This window comes from Manis pentadactyla, chromosome 3 (genome assembly GCF_030020395.1).
Source record: "Manis pentadactyla isolate mManPen7 chromosome 3, mManPen7.hap1, whole genome shotgun sequence".
Classification (NCBI taxonomy): domain Eukaryota; kingdom Metazoa; phylum Chordata; class Mammalia; order Pholidota; family Manidae; genus Manis; species Manis pentadactyla.
In genome coordinates this window covers 12815112-12839466 of record NC_080021.1, presented here as the reverse complement: position 1 = coordinate 12839466, position 24355 = coordinate 12815112, and the positions used below count along the sequence as shown (strand labels likewise).

At 40.1% G+C, this 24355-nt stretch overlaps 1 long non-coding RNA gene across 2 annotated transcripts in view; it reads right to left on the bottom strand.

Annotated features, from left to right (window-relative positions):
• Positions 1–7717, bottom strand: part of LOC130682801 (uncharacterized) — a 208729-nt gene extending 201012 nt beyond the window's left edge. For both annotated transcript variants that reach the window (XR_008996145.1, XR_008996144.1), the window contains exon 1: positions 7597–7717. This is a non-coding gene — a long non-coding RNA (uncharacterized LOC130682801). The remainder of the gene's footprint in view (positions 1–7596) is intronic.
• Between the last annotated feature and the right edge of the window lie 16638 nt (positions 7718–24355).

The following is a 24355-nucleotide window of genomic DNA, read 5'->3' as shown; positions in this document are numbered from 1 at the left end:
TTGTTTATTCATTTAGTGAACTTAAAGAAAGAAGTACAAAAAACAGTCTTGGACCCATGCAAGTAGATTATCATCCTGGCTATTAATTATCCTGAGGCTTTTTCTTAGCCAACACTGGAAATTATTGATTCCATGGTGCCAAGTGATACATTTGAGTATGATCACATGATTTTTACTTAACCCAATTAGCAGTGAGTTCAATAAAGCAGGACCACATTTCTTGTTCTCAGCTATGAATTCTGATGAAAGGTCTGCGCTGTAATGGTAACTCCAGAATCATCCGAGTTCCAGAACCCTCTCTCTCTGCTCTGCCACTCTCCACTCCCATTTTCCAATTTATAGAAACTTTCAACTTCATATTCAAGCTCATCGTTCATTTCCAGGCAAAATATTCATCAAATACCATGAATATTCACCAAATATCATGAAGAAGGAAAAGGGTAGAAAAGAATACACCTCTTTCCCTTACAGATACTTCCTGGGAGTCATTTCCACCACTTATATCCAAATGCGTAACAATCACATCACCAGACGTATCTATAAGGAAGACTCAGAAATTCTGTCTCGAATGTAGAAACTGTATGCCCAGCATAACTGGGGGAGTCTAGGTGGGCAGTGGTTGCCTCATCTAGTGTAGCTACTCAGCACGTGTGAGACAAAACAGAAGAGATAACACTGCAAAAAGCAGGAAAGAAACAGAAAATGAAAGGAGTGTCAAAGGTCAGAAGTAATAAATCTAATTTTTATTGAGTGTGTTCAAAGTATGATGCTCTAAAATAAATGTTTTATGGGATTTTATCTTATCACTTATGAAGGCCCTATGAAGTAGTAACTATTTTCATGACAATTTCATACATAAGGAAACTAAGATAAGCAAGTTAAGTCCATTGCCCAAGATCTCACAGCAGTAACATTACAGAGCTGGGACCCACATCACCGTCCTCTGACTCCAAAATCTTTACCATTAGCTAGTGCCTCACATTGGCTCCCACATGATCGCATCTCTGTGGGGAGGCTCAATATGATTCATCTTATGGATAAAACCACTAGAGATGAAGAGGCATGTATATTGCTCACACAGACAACAAGTGGCCAAAAGGAAAGTTTGACCCAGTTCTTTCCATTATACCATGGTGCATACAGATTCTTGTGTTAACAGCCTTAAAATCAATTTTAAAAATAACAGCTCTAATTAAGAAAGAGAGGGGGAAAAGTTCTGTAGAGGGTCCTTCATTTGCTCATTTCTCAATGCATTGATGGTTTTCATCACCCTCACTGTATTTGAGCAGAGCTCAATGGGAGGATCAATATGTTGCTGACATGTTTGCAGCAGATCAATTGTTTTTGACCTGATTGATTGTTCAAAGATGGAACAGTGAAGGGCTCAGTTGATAGACTTTGGGAAATCAGGCACAAAGAGATTCCTTGGGACTACCTAAGTATTTTGGCATTATTCAGTATATGGTTCTCAATGATGTGCTGAGAGGAGAAACATGTTAAAAATCTCTGGAGTAGGGATGGAGAGGAGCAGGAGATGTTCAGAAAGATAACTTATAAAGAAGAGTTTCACCTTGACACCAAGTTGGCTGCTACATTTAATTTTTTTCAGATTTAACTAACACTAAATGTGGCTTTGCTAATATTTTCTGCCTTTCAAGGTAATTATAGGTATTTAAAAATATAAGAAACACTGATTGATAAAATTTAGCTTTGCTCTTTGGTGGCTGTAGACCCATGGCAACACAGTGTCCTTCAGGGAATCACGTGTTCATGATTACTTTCAAGTATGTGGCTAAACGAGAACTTGATTCTCAGTGAAACTGAAACATTTGCAAAGCAATCATCTTTTGGAAAGGCAAAGGATAACTACTAGTACACCTCAATGTGTATATTGCACTTTACAAAACATTGCCTTCATTTGATTTTTGGAGCAACTTTATGGCATAAATGTTATTATCCCCACTTTACAGATAAGGACATGTACTGTCAATCTCACGTAACTTTCCTCAAGTTTACACTGTTCCTCAAGGACTCTCCGGGATAAGTCTGTATATTTTATATACAGACTACCAAAACCTGGAGAACTTGGGGCATATTTTTATCTTCAGCATCTGGCATGCTGCCTAGCACAGAGTATTCATAATTATTGAATAGAATAAATTACTACTAAAAAATAGACAGGTAGTTCTGTATCCCAACAGACCAGAGGAAATGTTAAAAGTAAATAGGATATATAAAATTACTCAATCCCAGACAGAAAATCTCTGGACACTTCTGAAAGGAAGAAGTATTCAATTATGAGATCAACTGTGTGCCTGGAGCTTGAAAATTATAGTTTAGATTTCCACATTCCTTATTTGGACAGAAATTATTCTGTTTCCTGGAAAGATCTTGATGAATTGATGGAAAGTTTTGCGATCTCTTTGGAGAGAAAAACAAGTCTAAATAACAGAAAAAACATCTTGCTAATATGTGCTAATTTTGGAAAAGTGACGGAAACTTGGGTAAGAACACATGCCATTTTCCTGGGGTAATGCTGGTTTATGGCTATCTACCCTGGGATAAATATCAGTAGCACCACCCTCCTCAATCATAATGTCACATTCGGAAAAATGAATTCTTACTGAAATTCCCACTAATGAAACATTTAAAAGAAAAGCTGTATGTGCATGGAGAGTGATACAGTTCCTCCAAGGACACAAACTGGGAAATTAAAGGTGGGCGTGAACGCTCAGGACAGCCTCCCTGCTGGCCATCAGACAAGGCTTAGTTAGTTGTGGATTTCCAGAGGGGTCTATTTGGGTAATACATGTTTTTCCCAGTATCTAAGATACAGTAGATCCCTATTTAATGCTCCTTGAGTGGTAGAACAGACTTTATTCCCCACAGGAATTTTCAGGAAACAAGTTTCCTTGGGTACTGTAGATGCTTTCAGAGAGAAGGGTCTTACCTATAATCACCTTAGACTTTTGAACAATACTCCAGTTTCAGCAGTGGGCTGGGATGAGCTTGTTAGAGACAACTGTTAAATAGAAGGACTTTTGTGAGCCACTTTTAGCATCTTAGTAGCTTTAAATTGTCCGTAGCAGGAGCATTTACACCTTAGATATTGGCAAATACTACAAACCGGGGTCTTCCCACCACCCCTGGCTCCCAGACAGACAGTTTCCCATCACACAACTGCCTAGGTCTAGGCCCCAGGCTCCACCTTTAGTTTAAACAATCCACTACTGGTAGATTAAAAACCAATAGAGGTATGACCAGGTCAGGGGAAGAAAGTTATTTTTTAAGTTGAGTTTCATATAATGCCTCCAAGTGGCATCCATGCGATTTAGGAGATACAGGTAAAGAACATAGTATTTGAACTAAGAATCTCTTTTTAGAATAAGTAATTTATTCGCTCTAAGCCTCAATTTCTATATCTGCAAGTGGGATTAAATAACTAATTACTGCAAATGTCTGGCTGTCAGTATTAAGCAAGATAATGCATACAGTAAGAAAATAACAGCCATTTCTTGAACACATACCATATGGACATATATGAACAGATGTTGTGTTAGAACCACAATTCCTTTTCTGAAGCCCATAGGTCCAGATTTATTTTAAATTCAGAGATTCTGAAATTTTAGGAAGGTAGTTACAGTTCAAATATTGTGTGTCTGTTGGTGTGTGTGTATATGTGTGTTAACGACTCCAGGGAGACCTGAACAGCTCTCTGTAACCAAATATATTAATTTTTCTGCAGCTAAATACATGAAGATTCACTCTAAATGAAAGTAAGAAACATTGTAAGTAGCTTCAAATTAATTCACGTCAGATTTAATTATCAAATGTGTCTGCATGAAATGACAAAAATACCTTGTTTCTACAGCCATTTGGGTTTTGAATTGTGATTAGGGGTTTGAACCTGTATTATCAATATTGGTGTTAGTTGTCTATGCCCAGTGGAATAATTTCATAGCCAATATTTTCTGGGGAATTCTGACTTCAAAGAGCCTAATACATCTTTTCCTTAAACCATCGGTAATGGTCCAGATACTTAAGCTTTGTCTCCCATGCTGGTTTTCACATCATTAATTGATATAAATTTTCTTCATGGGATTCAAAAATGAAGACAGTCATTCTCAGTAGAAGTCACCTTGATCTTTTAAAGAGCTGCTGCTGTACAAGGACTGCCAGCTTTTGCTACAGGGTGTTTGGAAAGGCCATTATCAGTCTAAACTCTCTCGTGAAAAACTCTTCTCTTTTAGTGACTTCCTCTTCAAGGAACACATTTTTATACATGGGCTTCCCTTATCTCAAAAAAGTACAAAATTAAGGGTCTGCATTTGTATTTCAATTCCTTCAAAGGTTGAGGTGACTTTTTTGCTCCATGTTTTGGTAAGAGAACATTTTACTGCTAGTTCTGAACTTCAATGAACAATCCTCTTTCTCTGAAGAGACAGCTGCCCAAACGTCTATGTTCTGACTATACAAGGCAAGATGTGCTGTTTCTTAACAGGACACTGGCTTGAACATTTCTAGAATGGATATGATTTATATTTGTTGATTGGGTTTGTTTAAAATGCATTCATAGTTGGCCTCTGCTCATGAACAGAAAATATATCACAGACATTAATGATCCTGGATAGCCTGCCCACTAGGACATTAAGAAGGCGATCTGATTAGAGGGACATGTATTCGGCACTTCACAGGTGAAATCATTCATAGTTCCTTTGGATTAACTGAATTCCAAGGACTGTGGACATTAGGATCCCCTAGGCAGACAGCTAGCTGTTCCCCCTTGTTCTCCAGACTAAGAACAAGAACAAGGGCAACAATACAAAAACCTACCTATCTAACCATTAATACTACAAGGACTTTTCTCTGCTCCCTATTGATGTGCCAGGCACTTTGCTAAGCACTTTACACACTCCTCTTTTTAATTGGCTTGACAACTCTTAGAACTAACTATTATTAGCTTTTTGTATAGATGAGGAATCCAAAGCTTAGTTATTTAAAAGTAGACTTCCAAAAGAGGAAATATTTATTGAAAAGGATGTGAAAGAGTAAAAGGAAACTAACATTAATACTTATTATATACCCGACATTTTATATGTCAAAGCAGCTCAGAAAATAGAGAACTCTATTCCACAGGTGTGAAAACTAAAGTTTGGAGAAATTCATCAAAATCACACATTAGTAAACAGGAAAGATCAGATTCAAATCCTTGAGTCTGACTCCAGGACCTTGTGTTTTCCGATAGATAATGCTGTCTGCCAGCTGGGTACCAAGCCGAGTGCATTGGCTCAATTAATAATATTTGCCTTCTAGTAGCTCATGATCTATGTCAGGAGGTAATTTGTGTACACATGACTAATACTAAAGTGAAGTCATGATACTTAAAGAATGTTCAAAATGTTTATTTGAAACTTTTGGGGAAGGATGCTTCTCCCCATTTCCTTCCACTCATGGGGAGACCAGTTGATATAACACTCTGGCCCTCCCTCTTCTGTTGTAGCTGACTGGTAAGCCTGAAAGGAAAAAGGGAAGGTAAGAGTACTGTGGCTTGTTAGCCTTCCTCTTTCGGGGACAAGACTTGCCCATAGAGAGCCCGCATTACATTCTGACCTCCATCCTACAGCTTTTACCTATTGCCTGTGAGAGGGAGGTGCACTGAGTCTGGGTAATTCTGGAGCTCATGATCTGGGTGCTCATTTGCTCAGAGACAATGACACCCCCACCCCACCCCCGCCATGCTCCAACGCTAGCTTTATCGATGACAAAGATGGTATTTTGGACTTATATCTAATTCATTTCCTTTGATTTGACACTTTCAAGAGACGCACTAATAACTGGATTCCCCTGAATATAACAGAGGCAACCCAGAAAATTCACAGGGAAGTCCAGTGTTAAATAAAGTAATTTTGGAAAAGCTTCATGGAAATTGAGAACTCTGAACTAGACCTTGAGAAATGGGTTGATACAGAGAGAGACACACAGTCTCTCCATTTTAAAGAACATTGCTAAGGATGAGCCCTCATCAGAAACAAAAGAACACAGCTTTACAGTGGCACAAGTTATACTTTAAAATCTCAGTCAGACAGGACAATTTAGTTATGTATGTCAGTATATATGTATGTATGCTTCAATTTCCTAATCTGTAAAATTAAATAATTCAATCTTTCAAAAAGCATATGTAAATGTATGTATGTATATATACCACATATATATTATTTATATGTATAATAGTACTAATATAAATGCAAATATGTTGTATATTGATATTGATACATACAAATGAAGTTCCTTCAACACAGTACTTAACCAACTATTCTCATAATCCAAATTGATGTTCTTCTTTTTCTAAAATAAACTTTTTAAGAATAGTTTTAGAATTATAGAAAAATTGCAAAAACATTACAAAAGATTTCCACATACCTCTTATCTAGTTTCTCCAGTTATTAACAACTTACCTCACCATGATACATTATCAAAAGTAAGAAAATGACACTGGCACATTATATGTTACTCTAGACTATTTTGGATTTCACCAGTTTTTCCTTTAATGTCACCTTTCTGTTTAAGGATCCAGTCCTAGGCATCATATTACATTTAGTTGTCATATCTCCGAATTCTCCTCTAGTATGTGGAAGTTTCTCAATGTTTCCTTATTTTTTATGATCCTGTCAATCTTGAAAAGTATTTCCCTTGTTTAAGAGGCAGTATATCATAGTTATCACAAAGAACTAGAATTGGACTAAGGAATCCATTAAGATTCTATCATTTATTATTCATGTGCCCAAAGAAAAGCCATCTTGGCCTCAATTTTCTTAATTGTGCAATGGGAACAATACTACCTAACTCACTGAATTGTTATAAGGATATAAAATGTTAAATGCTTTAGTCATGGTTCTCCAGAGAAACAGAACCAATAGGATGCATATATGTACATTATAAGGAATTGGCTCATACAGTTATAGAGTCCGGCACGTCCCAGAATCCGCAGGGTGAATTGAGAGCCTGAAGATCCAGGATTGCCTGGTGGTGAGTTCCCTGTGGAAGGTCGGCAGGCTCGGGACCCAGGAACAGCCAGTGTCTCAGTCTGAGTCCAAAGTCAGTAAAAAGCCAACATCCTGGCACAGACAGTCAGGCAGGGAGAATCCTCCCAACTGGGGAGAGTCAGCCCTTTTGTTTTATTCATGCCTTGAGTTGATTGGATGAGGTCCACCCATATCCAAAGTTACCCAAAAACACCCACACAGAAATACCTGGACTAATGTTTCACCAAATATCTGGAAACCCCAAGGCCTACTCAAGTTGACACATAAAATTAAATATCAAACAAGTAAAAGCTCCATATCCACAGAGCATTCCAGAAAGTGCAAGTATTATGACTATTATGCTAAGATAGCTGCCAGAGGACCCTCAAGGCTTTTCTTTACCCTTCATAAATCTCCAGTCACAGGGTTGAAACAAGGCCTTGGACACTGCTGAGTAGGCTGCCATTTTCAAAAAGAGATTAAATCACCATGATAGGGGGAAAATACAAGGAAAGAAAACCCCTTAATAAGCAAAATGTAAAAGATACCAAGGGTTATAAGCCAGGACCTATACCCCATCTGATCTCAGGACAGTCAGAATCCGCCTTCTCCTGCTCCTCCCAGAGGAGAGTGTGTACTTAGCCGGCCTGGTGTCCAGAGAGGCTGATGGGGCCCCATCCCTCCTCAGCACTCCCACCTGAACAGAAAGAAGGTCTCTGGTATGGGTCACTCAGCGAATCTCTCACTCAATCTAAGGTGTCTACTACTGAACTGCCAAGAGAAATATAATGATAATAATAACAGTAATAATGATAACATACATTTATTTGATGCTTACTATTTGCCAGGTACCATTTAAAGCACTATGATGTCATTTAATCTTCAGAATAACAATTATGAGGTAGGTATTATCATTATCTCCATTTTGCATATGGGAAAACTGAGGCTTAGAAAAGTGATTATGCCATTTTACCTATAAACAAAAGACTGCTAACTTTCTGAGTGCTTTCTATAGAAGACACATTGTGCCAAACACTTTAGGTGGATTATCTCATAAAATCTTCACAACAAATTTATTTGATATAAAGTCTTATTAATGAACCCCACTGTGAAGATTAGAAACATGAGTTTTAAAAGACATCTTATCCAAGATCACAGACTTCAAAAGGGAGTTGCTTGGATTATAGGATGGGTTGGTGCAACTTTGGGGCTTTTGCTCTTGGTCCTCGCACCACCCAGCCTTCACCACCTTTGCTAAAGGGTGGGTGGAAGGACAAAGAGACTAGGGTAAGGAGACTGGGCTTTTCAGGGTGGATCTGGTATTGACGTCCTAGGACTCCTTGAATAAGTCACTTCTTGTCTGAGTCTCAATTTCATCTTAGTAAACTGAGGAGGGTTGGGACTGGACATTCTAGCTTCCAGATGAAACAGTGTAGTATAACGGAAGAAGTGTGGGGTTTGAGGTCAAACAGACCTGGGTATAAACCCTAGCATGCCCCTTCTTACTCTTACATAAAAGCTCTGTGGTCTCGTGCAGTTTAGTTAGTTGGTCTATTCTCATTCATTTATTCAAAACTACAAGTTGGGCACATATTTTGTGCTACAGATATTATTTCTCTGGGATGAACATGTGGATCACATACTTTCTTCAAGGACTGTACAATCTAATGGAAGAGAGGGCAATGCTTACTTTGTCCCCTTCTGAAAAAAGTGAAGCATGTAATACCTACAACATACAGAAGCTTAGTAAGAGTTGATGAAAATGTATGCCCGAAGAGCACTTCCTGGTGGCTGCCAGTAACAGTGCATTTTGAGTAATGGTTGAATGAGATTTCAGTGCATATTGTGCAGGGAGATGCTTGAAATTTGCTCCTCATCTGTTGCTTTTAGTGTGTGATCAGAAAGGTTTCTTTCAACCCCTCAGTCCTCACATGAGGTGATCCCATGACTGAGCTGATTCTCTTCCTTTTCACAAGACAGTGCCCGAGGTCTGGATGACCCCAGAGGCTGAAACAAGGATGTCTGTTAGATTCTGCAGGTCAGGGCTCTAAGTGTCACTCAAGGGCCTTGAGAAAATGTGGCTCATTGTGGTGAAGAAGACAGGAGGCAGTTCTGGAAGGGCTAGAGCTGGCAGGGCAGGGAACAGCAGAGCTGTGGTTAAATCTCCTAGAGGCCTGGGAGACAGCTGAACAGGAGGAGCAGATGAAAACATGGTATTTACCACCCACTGGCTGGGTGATCATAGGCAAGTCATTGCTTCATGGGCTCTGTTTTCCTCCCCTGTAACACCCCTGGTGCACTTAATGAATGTAGCGTTCAGCTTTAGTGCAGCACCTACTATTTTATGTTTGCATTCAGTCTTTCCCGCTGGGTTACTTCTGTCCATATCTGTGGTCTCTGCCCTAGTCGAACCGTTGTCTCCTCTAGCTTGAATCACATCAAAACCTTCCTGCTTTTGTTCCCTCTGTTCTGCTCTCTATGCTATAGACTGAGTTATCATCCCAGATTGTAAATAGGATCTCATACCTCCTTAGTTCCACCCTTAAATGGTTTGCCCTGTTCTTGAGATAACTAACAAAATTCTTGGTATGGCTACTGAGCCTTTTCCAGGCTTATCTCAGTCTAATCTTCTTACTCCCTGGACTCCAACCACACTGGCCTCCTCTTTTTCCCTCCTGATGCTAGAAAACTTACTAAGTATGTTCCTTCTGCCTGGCACACCTTTCCTGATACTCAATCTCTTGGCTAGTTGCCTTTCATTCATTCATTCCTCATATCTCAGCACAAATGTTACTTCCTTAAGAAAGACTTTTCCTGATCCTCAAGACTAGATGAGGGTCTCTGTTTTCTTCACAGATTCACCCTAGTTTGCCATTTTAGAGGTGTATTTTTTATGTTAATATTCCACAATGTTTCCCCTATTTGACTGTTAGCTTCGTGAGTACAAAGGGGACACATTTTATCCTTATAATCTAGCACAATGCCTGTTACATAGTGTCAAATGAATATTTATTGAATGAATAAATGAAGGAAGAAATTAATGAATTTATCCCTCTTCCTGGGGGCTGAAGACTAGGGTTCATTATCATGGGCCCAGCACTTAGTCAAGTATCTGGAATAAACAGGAAGTTTTCTGCAAGTGTGTGTTGAAAGAAGACACTTGACGAGCAGTTGTACTGGATGATTTGACAATCTGCCCCAATAATACATTTCTGTGACCCAGAATCTCTAGCCCTCCATCCCCTTCAACGAGAATGAGCTTTTTGCTTCCTGTCATGACTTTGCACCATCTACTCATGATTAAACTAAAACTCAGAATTCTGGATAAAGCTTTTTTATTTCCAACAGAGTTTACGATGCTTGATAGGTCTAAACTATGTCCACAGCCCTTGTCACCATTTGTCTTTCCTGTTAATCAAGGACATATGTCTGTTGACTGCAATGGGGCCTCTACAGTTTCCTGAGCTACTGGGATGAGAGAAAGTCAATGCTTGGATAGACTGAGAAAAACGGAGACAGAGGGATTGTGAAATGTTAATTGAAATAAAGCATGTGTAAAGGATGTAGGGTCACACACAGGGGAAGGGCAATAAACAGGGAGGTTTTGGCCTGGGGTGTTTTATAGGCTGGGTGCACCCAGGCTGTCCTCTTAAGGGTGCCCAGAGAGGCCCCTCCAGAAAGGGCTTCCCTCCAAAATGAACCACGTGAGCACTCTCATCTAGAACTCAGCCCGTGAGTCTTCTGACTTAATTCTCATTCTCCTAATATGCTTGGGGAGAGCATTCTTTAGCACTCTCCTGTGGAAGATGAGAAGATATTTCAGGAGTCCTAAGGATAAAGGTTTGGAGAGAAAACCTTTCCATCCAGCTCACAATCTGAAAATCAAGGCAGCCTTTTATTTTTCACCTGGAAACTATTGAAGTCAACCCTTGGCAAGTGTCTGTATAATTAATACCTGGTGTTTGCAGGCTTACTGGAAGATGGGAAAGAGAGTCACACAGATTTTCTTCAGCAAATCCCCACAACTCCATGATATTGATAACACTGTTCCCATTTTATGCAACCGGAAACTAGGATAAGGGACTTTGCGGAAGTCAGGCTGCTACTGCGTGGAAGGCCTGGGAACTGGGAACAGAATCCAGATATGCTACAGTAGAACCCAATGCTTTGTTCTGTTTATTTTTCCTCTATAACCCTAGGGCACCCTGCTACTGTGACCCTGTGAATGAATGAATGTGCTGAGAAGCCTGATTGTTCCTTCAAAATTCTCACATTGTGCTCTTAGTTGGAGCAATAAGAGTGGTATTCATACATGAGCGATCAGAGGAATGGTCAGCTGGAACATTCTACTTCTGCAGAGAAATGCTGATCAGGTGCCCCTTCTCCACAGCTCCTGCCACGGTGCCATTCAGGCCTCCAGGCAGGGTGTCAGGGCTGCTTCAGACCTCTAAGAAGTCCCTTTCCTCAGGTTTGGGGCCTCCTCCTTCTGACAAGCAGCAATGCCCTGCTGAGGCCAGAGCAACCCTTCTAAAATACATATTTCGATCATATCATTTTTCTCCTCAAAATTATTCCAGAATAAAGTGAGAACTCATAAGTAGGACCACTGTTGCCATTCATAACTTGCCCATTCTAGCATTACTCCTACATTCCCTAAACCAGCATTTACCTAGAGCCCACGGGCTGCTATGCACATGTCCCATCTGGAAAGGGGCTTTAGGTAGCCTGAATTTTATATTCTGGCCACTGTGAGGTTCCTCCTGTCTCCTAGAATATGTCCTCTTTCCAAATCCTTGTTCATATTCCTATTTTTCCCACTCTCTGGAATGTGTACTACAGAACCACACCCCATCTTCCCCAGCCACCTTTTTTCTGCCTAGTGAATCCATCCTACCAGGCAAATTCAAGTTGTTGCTTTTCTTCCTCTGACAAGCCTTTACAGCTCCCAAGAGGTTAGTTTGTTCCACTTCCTTTACTTTAATTAGAATGTACATCGCCTCGGATTATAATTATTTGTGTGAACTTCTATGTCTCCAAAGCCACCGGGTCCACCTTGGCAGTAGAGACCACGCTTTGTCTTTTCTCAAGGCCTAGCACAGATCAAGGCACTAGATGCAGGGCACCGAGCTCCTGAATCACACGTGGTCTGACTTCATACCTCTTGAATTAGGTACTGTTCTGACTGCACCGGCTGCAACCCAACCCCCACCCCTCGATTTCTCTTCCTCCTTGCCTTGCATGTGTGACACTTCGGTTTATGTTCCAGAACAATCTGTGGCCATCTGTCCTGCCTCATTCTTCTGAAGCAGTCTTTCCATGGAAGGGCTGCTTTGCTCTGTGTAGTGTCTGCTGGCATGTAGCCCACCACCAGGCCCACAGAGAGATTGCAAAGAACAGCTGCTACTTTGGGAAGATGATGACGACTTGTTAAAATTGCTGGGAGTAATCACAGAACCCAAGGATGGACTAACAGTTACCAAAGGGAAAGGGACTGGGCAGGAGGGGTGGGAAGGGAGGGATAAGGGCAGGGAAAAAGAAAGGGGGCATTACAATTAGCATGTATAATGTGGGGGTGGGCACGGGGAGGGCTGTGCAACACAGAGAAGACAAGTAGTGATTCTACAGCATCTTACTACACTGATGGACAGTGACTGTGAAGGGGTATGTGGGGGGGGACTTGGTGAAGGGGGGAGCCTAGTAAACATAATGTTCCTCATGTAATTGTAGATTAATGAGACCAAAAAAAAAAATTGCTGGGAGTGTTTAACTATGACCCATTGTTTCATATATGTAATATATATATAGGTATATGCACTATATATAACATTATATATGTATATATATTGCATACATAACATAATATATAGTGCATGTATTATAATGTATTTATACCATATATATTTACATACGTCTATATTAGAAAGATATATATTACAAAATATATTCCTTAACTTTTCACCTGATCACAATTACCAAGAAAAAAGCTGTTTTCACTAATTTTTACTAGCAAACTTCGATAAATTGAAGACTCCTTAGGGAAGAGACCATGTTTGTGAATATTTATCTTTTCAGCCTCTAGCTGACACTTGATAGTCATTATTGCTCAATAAATATATTGTAAGAATGAGTGACTAATAATGATGTGCACCATTTACTGAATTTATACCATATGGGCAGTAACTTGAGTGCCTTGCAGCTCTATGCTTTCATTTAATCCATAAAATAATCTTGTGAAGGAGGTATTATATTCACTTTACAGATGAGGAAGCTAGGGCTCAGGAAGCCTAAGTAAATTAGCCATGGTCACACAGCTTCTAAGGGGCACAGTTCAGTTCCAGAATAGATCCAGGCAGCTGCAAATTTCCATGCTCTTGAGCTCTGTGCTGTGCTTAAGAGGCAAGTAACTTCACTCATGAAAATATAGGTATCTGGAAGAATGCAGGATGATATTTTTTAACTCCATAAAGAGAAGCACAGTAATAGCTCTGCTCTACTTCCCTGGGCATGGTTCAGACTCAGTTTCCCTGTTCTGAAATCTGTGATGAACTAATGCAGGGGAGGGAACCTACTGACCTGGTTTGTACAAGACTGGGAGGTTTCCCAGGATGTGGAACTTTCAATGCTTAAATCAGTACTGAGGTCACCCTAAATTCAGGGCCAATATGATAGCATTAAAACACTCAAGATAAAATTCATCTGGTCACTTGATTTATACCAAAGAGTTCGAGTGAGTGTGGATGTGTGTGTAAACACCATGCGGTACTGTTAAAAGGAAATGGAGCATATTTCCTTGTGTCACATGCTCAAACTTGAACAGAAAAGCTGGGCCAGACCAGAATAGGAGCTGCTTCACTTCTCAGCTGAAGTTTAAGATACTCATCCTCACATGCTGTAAGTGGGGAAACCACAAACATGGACAGAGGCACATAGCCTCACGTTCCTCAAACTGGATATATTTTCCACAATCTCACCCTTTATTCAGGCCCTGCCAGAGATATAAGCAAATATTCATGTAGTCACACAGCCATGACTTATATACATTCATTCATTAGACATACTCATAATATGCACACCCAAGTTTATGTTGGATTCATAGGTATTCACACATTATTGAATGCTTTCACACAAATATACAGGCTATGAAGTGCCATATATACCTGTGTACATCCACTTTGCATAGACATTACATATACATGTACATGTGATAAATCACTCATGTTCACACAGAGCAGAAGATGTCATCACAGAGACAGTCATGGGCATATACACACTCACACTTTCGAAATATGCAACTGCACATCCTCAGTCACAGAACTCATCTTTTAATCACTGTGCTATCCTCCCAGAAGCATTTTCACGGTGCTAGCATATTTTACCTTATCTACACATTCAGTCACACTCAGAGGTGTAAGTATACACAGATTCACAGATAGGCGTATATACATTTGCATATTACACATTTCTCTCTTTAACACACATACATAGTCACATGCGCAATATACCCTTGGCAGTTGCTTGAATTCCCCTCTGTGACAAGGCAAGGTGTAAGGAAAATCTTTAAGAAGGAAATATAAATAAATAAATAGGTACATAATAGATAGATTGATACAGAATGCATACATATACAGAGGTATGCATATATTTTAACTCTGTCTTATATCTATCCATGTCTGGTGATGCGTATACATTTTCCATCCATGCATCCTCAGTTGGTTACACATCTACAAGATCCACAAACACAAAGATCCGGGTCAGACGATTCTTCCTACTCTTCACATTGTCCCAAATACCGAATAAAGCCAATGCATATGCTGATTCTTCTTTGTGCCATCTTCAAGGGAAACAGGGCGGGGGTTTGCCTGGGCCACTAGCCTGTGATCTCTGTAAAGGCACCACTGCCAGCAAGGCCCCCAGAATTAGCAAGTTTCATGACTAAACTGATCATGGAGGAATGTTTTTCTACTTAGCCAAAAAGATTCGGCTCCTTTGAACGCGGACTTTCTGCTCACAACTCCTAATGTATTCCACATTTGACCATTAAATCCTAATTGGAGGCCTGCTGAGGAAGGCATGGGGGCCCAGCCTGCCCGCATTTCCTGGATCACATCCCTGCAAGACCCAGCCTGACCCATGCCCTTGTATGACCTGCCCTTTTGAACCCTTAATCCTACTACTGGTCACAAAGAATTAGGAGCTCAATTTACTCCTGAAACCACAGGAATGTCCCCTTTGGTCTTCCTCTTCTCATCTGCCACTCCCACACCCCACCCTCACCCAACCCCATGCACACATATACACTTTGTTATTCTTCCCTCCCTCCTCATTGTAAGCAGGCAGGATGTCTTGTGGGGGGCTTAACTGAAAGGCTCCAAAAAGCCTGAGACTTTTATGATGAAACAATTGTCCTTGGTAAATGTCAGACCTTGTATGTGATGATATTTATGACCTTTTTTCCATTAGCCTGTCATTTTCCTGAGAAATTATAACTCTGGCCATGTCAGCCTAACCAGGCCAGTTTTATATATAGAAAGTGGTATGTGGATAAGCAGAATCTTGCCCTCTCCAGCCCGCATGAATCTCTATCACATCAGCTTCAGGGCATAGCTCACCAGGTACCAATAATCAACCAGAAAGATAAGATAAGGATGAAATAGCCTTGAAAGGATCACTTTGGAGAATGTAGATGATTTCAAACTGAGAGCTAGCCTTAACTGTGCTGCTTGTTAGCTCTGCTAACGTGTACAAGCCACCACCGAGCATCTTATGTCTTAAGTGTTCTCATCCAGAAACTGCTGGTAATAATGCCTGCCCTGTAAAAAAAGGTTGCTGGAAGAATCAAATAAATGAATACCGGGAAAAGGGATTTGAACAGTTGAAATAGTCAAATATCATTAATATTATTGGCATAATAAAGGCATCTCTCCATCAATGAGAGCTTTAAAGTGGACTAAGAAATAAACTAGTGTTCATGGCCAATGGCTATGAAATACAGGAAGACAAGTTTTGGCTCTACCTAAGAAATGATTTCCCAAGAGTCAAAACTGTAAGATGGAATGGGATGCTCAGAAAGCACTGCTTTCCTCAGCATCAGGGGTATTTACCTACTGCCTCCTGACAGTGTCAGTCTCTGCCTTTCTTCTCTTGCTTTAATCCTACTACTTTTTCAGAGATGAAGTCTCCTGCACACCAAAGTCTTCTCCAGTTACTGAGCCAGCCCAGAGGAGGCCAGGACATAAATCGGCAGTCCCCAGTTTCCCAGACTAGAAAGGTTTGGAATTAAAGCATGAGTCTAGACCTGGACCCTGGAGTCTCATCATGACTGCCGAGCATGACTTGTCTTAAAATATAGTCGGTCATAAGGGCATAGATGCTGGCATCACACTCTTTGATTTCAAATGCTTGCCGCATCCCTTACTAGCTTCCGGGCATTGAATAACTTAATGAAATTCTCTGAGCCTCAGTTTTCCTATCTTTAAAGTGGGATAATGATAATACCTACATTATAAGATTGCTTTGGGGTTAAATGAAGCAATCCATTTAAAATGTGTGGCCTAGTTTCTGGCAAGGAGAGAAAGCTGGTAATGTTAGCTTTAGTCATTATATTGAAGACAGTGCTGATGGTGGAGTCAATGATGATGATCTAAAGCTGAATTTCCCTTAATATGGAATTTTCCATAATAGGCCAGAAGCCAGAGTTCCATGAAAAGCACTCAATTCAAGCCTGTTGCCCATACCTGGGTCACAGTGAAGAAGAAAATGGGGGATGCCAAAAGAAAATATTTAATTGGAGGAAAGGAAAGTCATTTTAGGTTGAGTCAGAGAGGACAGCTATCAAGAAGGGACATGTAAGCTTATCTGAAAGGATAAGTAGAAGCTACCAAGGGATAGAGTTGCAGAAAGAGCATTACGGGTAGAGAGAACAAGGGCAAAGATCTTGAGACGTGAACAAATTTGGCAAATTGAAATAACTGGGAGAATACTATAATGTGTCAGGAGCATGTTAAGAGGCACTGCAAATGTGATCAAAGGACGGGTCCTACAGAGCCTGGTACACCAAGGCGTAGAGGTGGTAATGGAAGGATCTTAACATAAGAGTAGCAGGGCCAGATATATACAAGTCACAATGCAGGATTTAAACAAGCAGCACCTTAGTAGTACCAGTGCTTTGTTAGCCCTTTGCTAAACTAAGGAAGAAGGAAAGGAAGGCTGACCAGCCATGGTTGCAACATGCTGCAGTGTTTCACGGACTCATTAGAAAACTGTCTTAGAAGTCACATACGAGCCCTGTGCTCAGCAGAGGTTATTGCTCCATCACTAGAATCAATGAGGTGCAATTCTTGTCTTGTGTAATGTCACTTTTCCAGAGCCTAGAAATAATATGTGGCACAAAGTAGGCACTCAATAAAAATTTATGAATTAAACGAATCAAACCTAAAGATAACCTAAGCCCCCATCACCAATGGGTGGCTTCTACAGCTTTTGACTTTAGTAGGACACTGGTCCTCAGATCATGTTAGTCCACAACCAAATGTTCCCAGGACCTCAGCACCCCTCTCAGACATATTCCTCGTTGCCCATTTTTGGGAAACCTTGCTTTGGGAAATCTTAGGAAATTTTGGCAGCAAGTTAACACTCTCCTAAATATGCTTTTGCATATTTCTCACCAGACATTTGACCTGCTTTCTTTGTGAACCAGCAAATGGGAAAAGTTTATGTAATAAGACATTATGTTTTTGGCTTCTCTGGCTTTTTTTTCTCCCTTAATATTCCAAATGGAATACTACTAAGAAATTAAATTCACTCTTCATCATCATACCTATGTGAATACTTTTTACAACAATGTGATAAAAAGAAAGCATTCCCAGCTGAAGAACTTGCAATAAGAAAACAATTGAAAGCAAGGCAATAACATGAAATGTATTTTCATGATGCTTTTTAATTCTTTTCCTGCATTCTGAAGAATTTTTAATGTATCCTTTACCCTAATTTGTTTTTGATATAAAATTGTAGTTCTAGCAGATGGCAGTTCTTTTAATGTATTTAGGTGTCAAAATAAAATCAATTTCCAAAATTGTTTAGTTAATATATTCCTAATCTCTAAAATCCTAAAATTTGTGTTCCACAGAAGCTAGAGAAAGTGTCAGAAAGATAAAGGAAACTTCCAGGCATCCATGTGGACCAGGCTTTGAATACAAGACCTCACTTTTGCACAAGTGGTATTTGTGTGCATGTTTTTCATTATTTTTAGGATGAATATTTAAAATTTTAGCTCCATTATGAGGTAGAATGTAATTCTAGTTAATTCATAGGTAATAAGTGAAAGAGATGTGATCCAGAATCAGTCCTTTCAGGATCCAAATCACATCTTCACATGCTAATAACTCAAAAAAATAATTGCTGAATGCATGAATTGGGGAATGGATGAATGATCTTGGTGGGTGGTGAAAGCGCCTTAATATAAGTCATATCTGAAGTTGAATTTTGGCTTTGTCAGTTACTATTGTTGTTCAATTGTATTTAATTTTCCCCAAGTGTCTTAGCCTGCTGAGGCTGCTATAACAGAATTATCATACCCCAAGAGCCTTAAAACAATAGAAATTGATTTCTCACAGTCTGGGAGCTGGAAGTCCCAGATCAAGGTGCCAGTATGGTAGGGTTCTGGTGAGGGACCTCTTTCAAGGTTGCAGACTGCCATTTTCTCCTTCTATCTTCACATGGTAGATAAGGAAGGTGAGAGGAGCCCTCTGGGGTCTCTTTTATAAGGGCATTAATAGCATTCATGAGGGCGCCACCCTTATGACCTAATCACCTCCCAAAGGCCCCACCTCCTAAAACCCTCACACTGGGGATTACATTTCCACATACGCATTTTGGAAGGACCCAAACATTCCATCCATGACACTCAGTGCTCACTCTACTGTTCCTATAAGGGATCAGACATTCCCATCCACACTAATGGGAGAAGAGCAGCTACAATAGCCAGCAGGGACTTAAGAGCGTGGGCAGTTGACCTGTGTCCCCTCCCGTGTTCTGTATAGACTCTCCTCATTCAGCCTCCCTTTCTGCAACAAGAACACATGAAACAGAGCCAAGGCCGAACCACAGAAAACAAATGTTTGTTGTTACAAACTTCTGAAATAGGTTAGGTTTTTCATTTCTGCCTCACAAACTTGAATAATCTGACTAACATGATATTTCTTTGATCTTGGCCACTAAACCACTTCAAGCCTCTTTCTTCATCTGTAAAATGGGGATAATATGTATCTACTTTATCAAGTGGGGATTTTGTGAGAAAACAAAGTAGCTACATTGTGCCAGACATAATACATGGTACATAAAAACACCTCAAGCGTCTTCATGCATTTGCAATCTTTTCATGCTCATGCTCTCTCAAAGTGTTGACTGCTTTCTTTTTCCTGAACTATCTATTCCAATTTGAGCCAAGTCCACTTACCAAACGTCTATTTGGGCATCATTCTTTGGCAGGCATAGTGCCTGTGACATAATATTTTCTCATTCAAGCTTTCCAGCCGCAGGCCAAAAGCATGAGAAAAGCAATGCTTACTATGTGCAGGACAGGTGCATACGTTTCTGGCCGAAAGCAAGTATCTACCCCGAAGGGAACTCTTGAATCCTACCAGTCTTTTAATTAAGAGATTTAAATATTTTATGAGTTCACATACTGAAACCTAATTAGTAGGCCAGAGAAACCAATCCAGATAGGCAGACTATAGGACAGGATTGTTTTAAATCAGCATCATTGCTGAATTTGGAAAAAAGTTACCCAGTATTACGGAAGTGGAAAATGGCAATCAAAGGGAAAGTCATCAAAAAGTGTTAAAAATATACGTTGGTGGCTAAGTGAGTAGCAGCATTTCTCAAATGCGGTCCCCTGAACACCTTCACAGGAATTGCCTGGGGGCACTAATTAATAGGCAGAGTCCTCATCTCCACCCAGACTCAATCCGATTGGAGTCTCTGATTGGCCAGGTTAAAAAAAACATATTTTAAGTCTCTCCAGGTTTACTTTGGAACCACACTGTTTTTTGTTAGCAGCACTGTTATACCAATTTCTTGTATGTTTTTACTATAGTATGTATAACTTAGACAAAACAAAAATTTGCAAATTGTAAGTATTGAGTTTGGTAAGAGATTTATTCACCTGATTCCACTGAATATACCTGACCATTACCCGCAAAAACAAAATATGGAACATTTTCACCTCCTGAAAAAGCTCCCGCTCTCCCTTCCTAGTCCTCCACCTCTGCTCAGGGATAGTCGCTTTCTGACTTCTATCTCCCACAGGTTATATTTTCCTGTTCTTGGAATTCTCATAAATGGAATTATACACACTGCATTTGTTTGTGTGTGTGTGTGTGTGTGTGTGTGTGTGTGTGTGTGTGTGCATGTGGCTTGCTTTGCACATCATATTTTTAAGATTCAGTCATGTAGTTACAGGTACAATAGTTTGTTCCTTTACATAATATTCCAGGTTATGAATACATTAAAATTGTTATCTATTCTCCTTTTCACATGCATAAGGATTGTTTCACATTTGAGGCTTTTCTGATAAGGATGTTATAAACATTCTTGTGTTAATTTTGGGGGTGGCCTAGGTTTTTATTTCTCTTGTACAAATATCTAGAAGTAGAACTGGTGAGTCATATAGTAACTATATATTTAAATGTATATGATATTACCAAAGGGTATTCATATTTCCACCAGCAACATACTAGAGTTCCAGTTGCTCCACATCTTCACCAACACTTTGTATTCACAGTCTTTGACTTTTGCCGTGAGTGTGCAGTGGCATAACATTGTGGTTTTGTTTGCATTTCCCTAATAATAAATTAATGACCTGATGGCTAAGGATGTACTTACAGCTATTCATAATATGTTCTTTGGTGAAATGTCAGTCCAAGGCATTTGTGCCCATTTTTTCCATGCTCACCACATCTGGAGAAGCACAACTCTACAGGTAAGTGCCCTGACCTCCAATTAAAAGCCTTGGCTCTTGACTGGCTTTGCCATGGATCAGCTATGTGGGTCAATTTTGAGTCAGTTTGGTCTATTTGCTCCCTCATCTACAGAATGTAGATCCTACCTAGGTCATTCATTCACTCATTTCCTTTTCTGTGGAAGGAAAACCAAACAGGGAAACAGGGGAGCTGTCATTTCCTATAGAAGAACTAATCCCCAGGGAGACCTGAAAAAATACACACCCACCCATCAGACTGGCAGCCTTTTGTATCAATTCCTGTATCAACACAGAGTCAATAAAGGCTATTACTGAGTAACTTCTGGAGCAAATACAGTGAGAATATTGTTGAACAAAAGGTTTCCCTCACCTTCATCCTTATTGTCACCACACCCAAAATAGTCCATTCTCCCCAGCTTCCATGGACAGGGAGGGAAGAAGAGTTGGACAGAGGTAATGAACATGCAGAGGTTGGGGGGGGGTGTCCCCGAGGTTCTGTGTCCTTTCTGGCCCCCTCTGTGAAACAGATAGAACATCAAGACAGGTTTACGGAAGCAGAGCTCTGAGGAGGCACTTTGCTTATCAGCTGAGGCTCCAGGGTGTTAAGAAGAAACAGAAGGGAAAAAAGTATGTGTGTATCTACGGCCCCTCATGCCCTCCCAGGAATTTTCCACACAAAATCAGTCAATTCTCTGTGTGTGCCCAAGACCTAAAGAGGTTGAAGACAAGACAACAATGGAGAGCTCAGGAAATGTAAGATCAGCCTCTGTGAGACAATCATGGTCTATGTTATTCTAAAATCCAGCGAAAGTGATACATGAGGTAATGATCTTAACTGACTTCATTTTGTCCCCCCCCAACTGTGTATGGAGTTGAAACAAAAATTAAGTTAATATATTAAAAAGAAAAGGTCTATGTAAAATTTCTCATATTATTTTGTGGACTGAAATGAATGCTCACTACACAGAGAATTTTTAAGAGGTGTCCTAGAACAACGTAACTAGCCAAGGCAAGATTCTGTAGGACCAACACACCATGTGTGTTGTCCTGTCACCATGTGTGTACGCCTGAGTCAAACCAGCCAAAAAATGATTCTCTTAGCCACACTTACTTATATTATCACCATTTTTAATTTTATCAAGAATAAGTGGAGATTAATATGAGAGTCTATTGTGGACCCTTTATTATTACTTTTTCTATAAAACTATATAATTTAAGACTTACCTACTTGTAGCCCTCATGCTCATCAAACCCTTTTGCTGTCTTTGGAAGCTCCTAATACCATTCCTACGCCCACAGATCAGTCCTGGGCACTCTTTCCCAGGGAATCTGCAGGTGGCTCAGAATCCTTGCCAGCTAAAATCTATAGGCACCCATTGCAAATTAACCTGAATCATGATAAAAATGGAAGAGTCGATGTGGTTCCTTTTATTGACGTTTGGCCTAAGTAGCCAAAATTTGACTCTTCCAAAGAAGATGATTGTGTCCAGGATGGATAAAACGAGGTTAAACCCTACAGTGATGCTTATTTCCACAGTGATGTCTATGCTACCACCTTTTATGTTAGGCATAAGGTTCATGATTTTTCCCCTACCCAACTTTACCTCTCCAGCGTCCACAAGTGGTACCCCTCTCTTCCCATCATGTTTTCAAGCAAGGTATATCAAACCCTCTTACCTTATCACACTCCTTCTCAGTTCTCTGACTTCATATATACTGTCTCCTCTCATTGAATATTTTTTGTTGCACCTCTTCTCACCATCACTGCCACCACTAGGTGTGAAGATCTTTTTACGGTAATGGGAACTTGATGCTCAAGCTAGTTCAAGACTGGGAACCTTTGGCAGATAGCTTCCGCTTTCTCTCCTCTCCCCTCCTGAGACTGGCCATCTATAAACTATATCTGCCAGACACCCTTGCCAACTGGCTTCTTGTTAGTTTATGCCCCTGGGAGGTACTAATGGGAGTCTGGAGAGTGGGAGGAAGGAAAAGCATGTTTTTCCATCTTTTGATGGCACCTTCAGCAGCGGCAGGGGTTGTGCTGGCTGGCGTGTGTGCAGTCCTGGGTTCCTGCCTGTGCGCAGGCAGCTAGATTCCAAAGGGACCAATGTCAATAGTGCAACAGTGGTGGGCTCTGAGTAAGAGTGTTCATCTTCCCTTTGTCTTCAGCAGCATTAGGGGTGACTGTATTAGTTTCCTGCAGCTATTAACCTCTGACCTTTCTACTTTTGTCCCTCCGGTCCTTCTAACACCTTTGCAAACAGATATCTGTTTCAAATTCCTTATTCTGAAATACCTAGAGAGGATTCTATTCTCCTACTACAGAGAATGAAGAGCAAACAGGAAGATTATTACTTAGGAATTGTCTTTAAAGGGCTCTAAGAAGTTGAAATCATATTCTGGAAGCAAACCCCATCAGGTTTTCTCTATTGGGCTTTACCATCATTTAAACTTTAACACTTGATTGTTGTCTTGAACAGAGTTTAGCATTTATTTCAAAGGAGTCAGATAAGAGCACAAAAGCAGCCACAGATAACACATAGAAAGGTGGGCATGACTGTTTCCAAGAGAACTTTTTTTTTTTAACCAAAAGAGGCAGCAAGTCAGATATGGTCCAGGAGCGGTAGTTTGTTGACCTCTGCTCTAGAAAGTTGAAAATGTACAAAGTGAGGACCGAACTGATAATCACTAACAGATGATTATTTATTTCAATCCTCCATTGCTGTTTGTTTATTCAGTTTTCAATTCATTTATCAGTTATTTATCAATGCTGCCCTAGGTAACTGGTATAAAATGGAGATTTGTATAAACACATTTCAAAGAAGGAATATTTAATATGGTGGATTAAAGCACAACAAAATCTAATTTTCACTAAGTCTGGAAACATCCCTGAAACTAAATGCCAAGCCTTTTCCTGTTCACTTGTCCACAATCGAAGGCCTGCTGCCACCTGTCTTTGTGTAATCCTGTCATGTCTCTAACTTCTACTTAAGAAGAAGTCCTTCTTTCATGCAATGAAAGGATATTCATTACACAGATGAACATTAGCTTTCCAATCCAAGCGCAAAGCTTTAATCAGCCCTGAGAAACACTTAAAACACACACAGGCTCTAAATTGCATTATCCTCTGGAAAAAATATATTCACTCCTCCATACACACAAAACAATTCCCTTGTTCTCATCACAGAAGAAACAAAAGATACCAACAGACTGCTTTCATGTATCCCCTAAATAATGCCTATAATTAAATGTACCATGTACGTGATCGAATAAAATTTCATTTGCTTTCCAACTCCCTCTAAATAACAACATGATTTAGAAGATCAAAGGAACAGGCCATTTTGAGTTTTTGAGA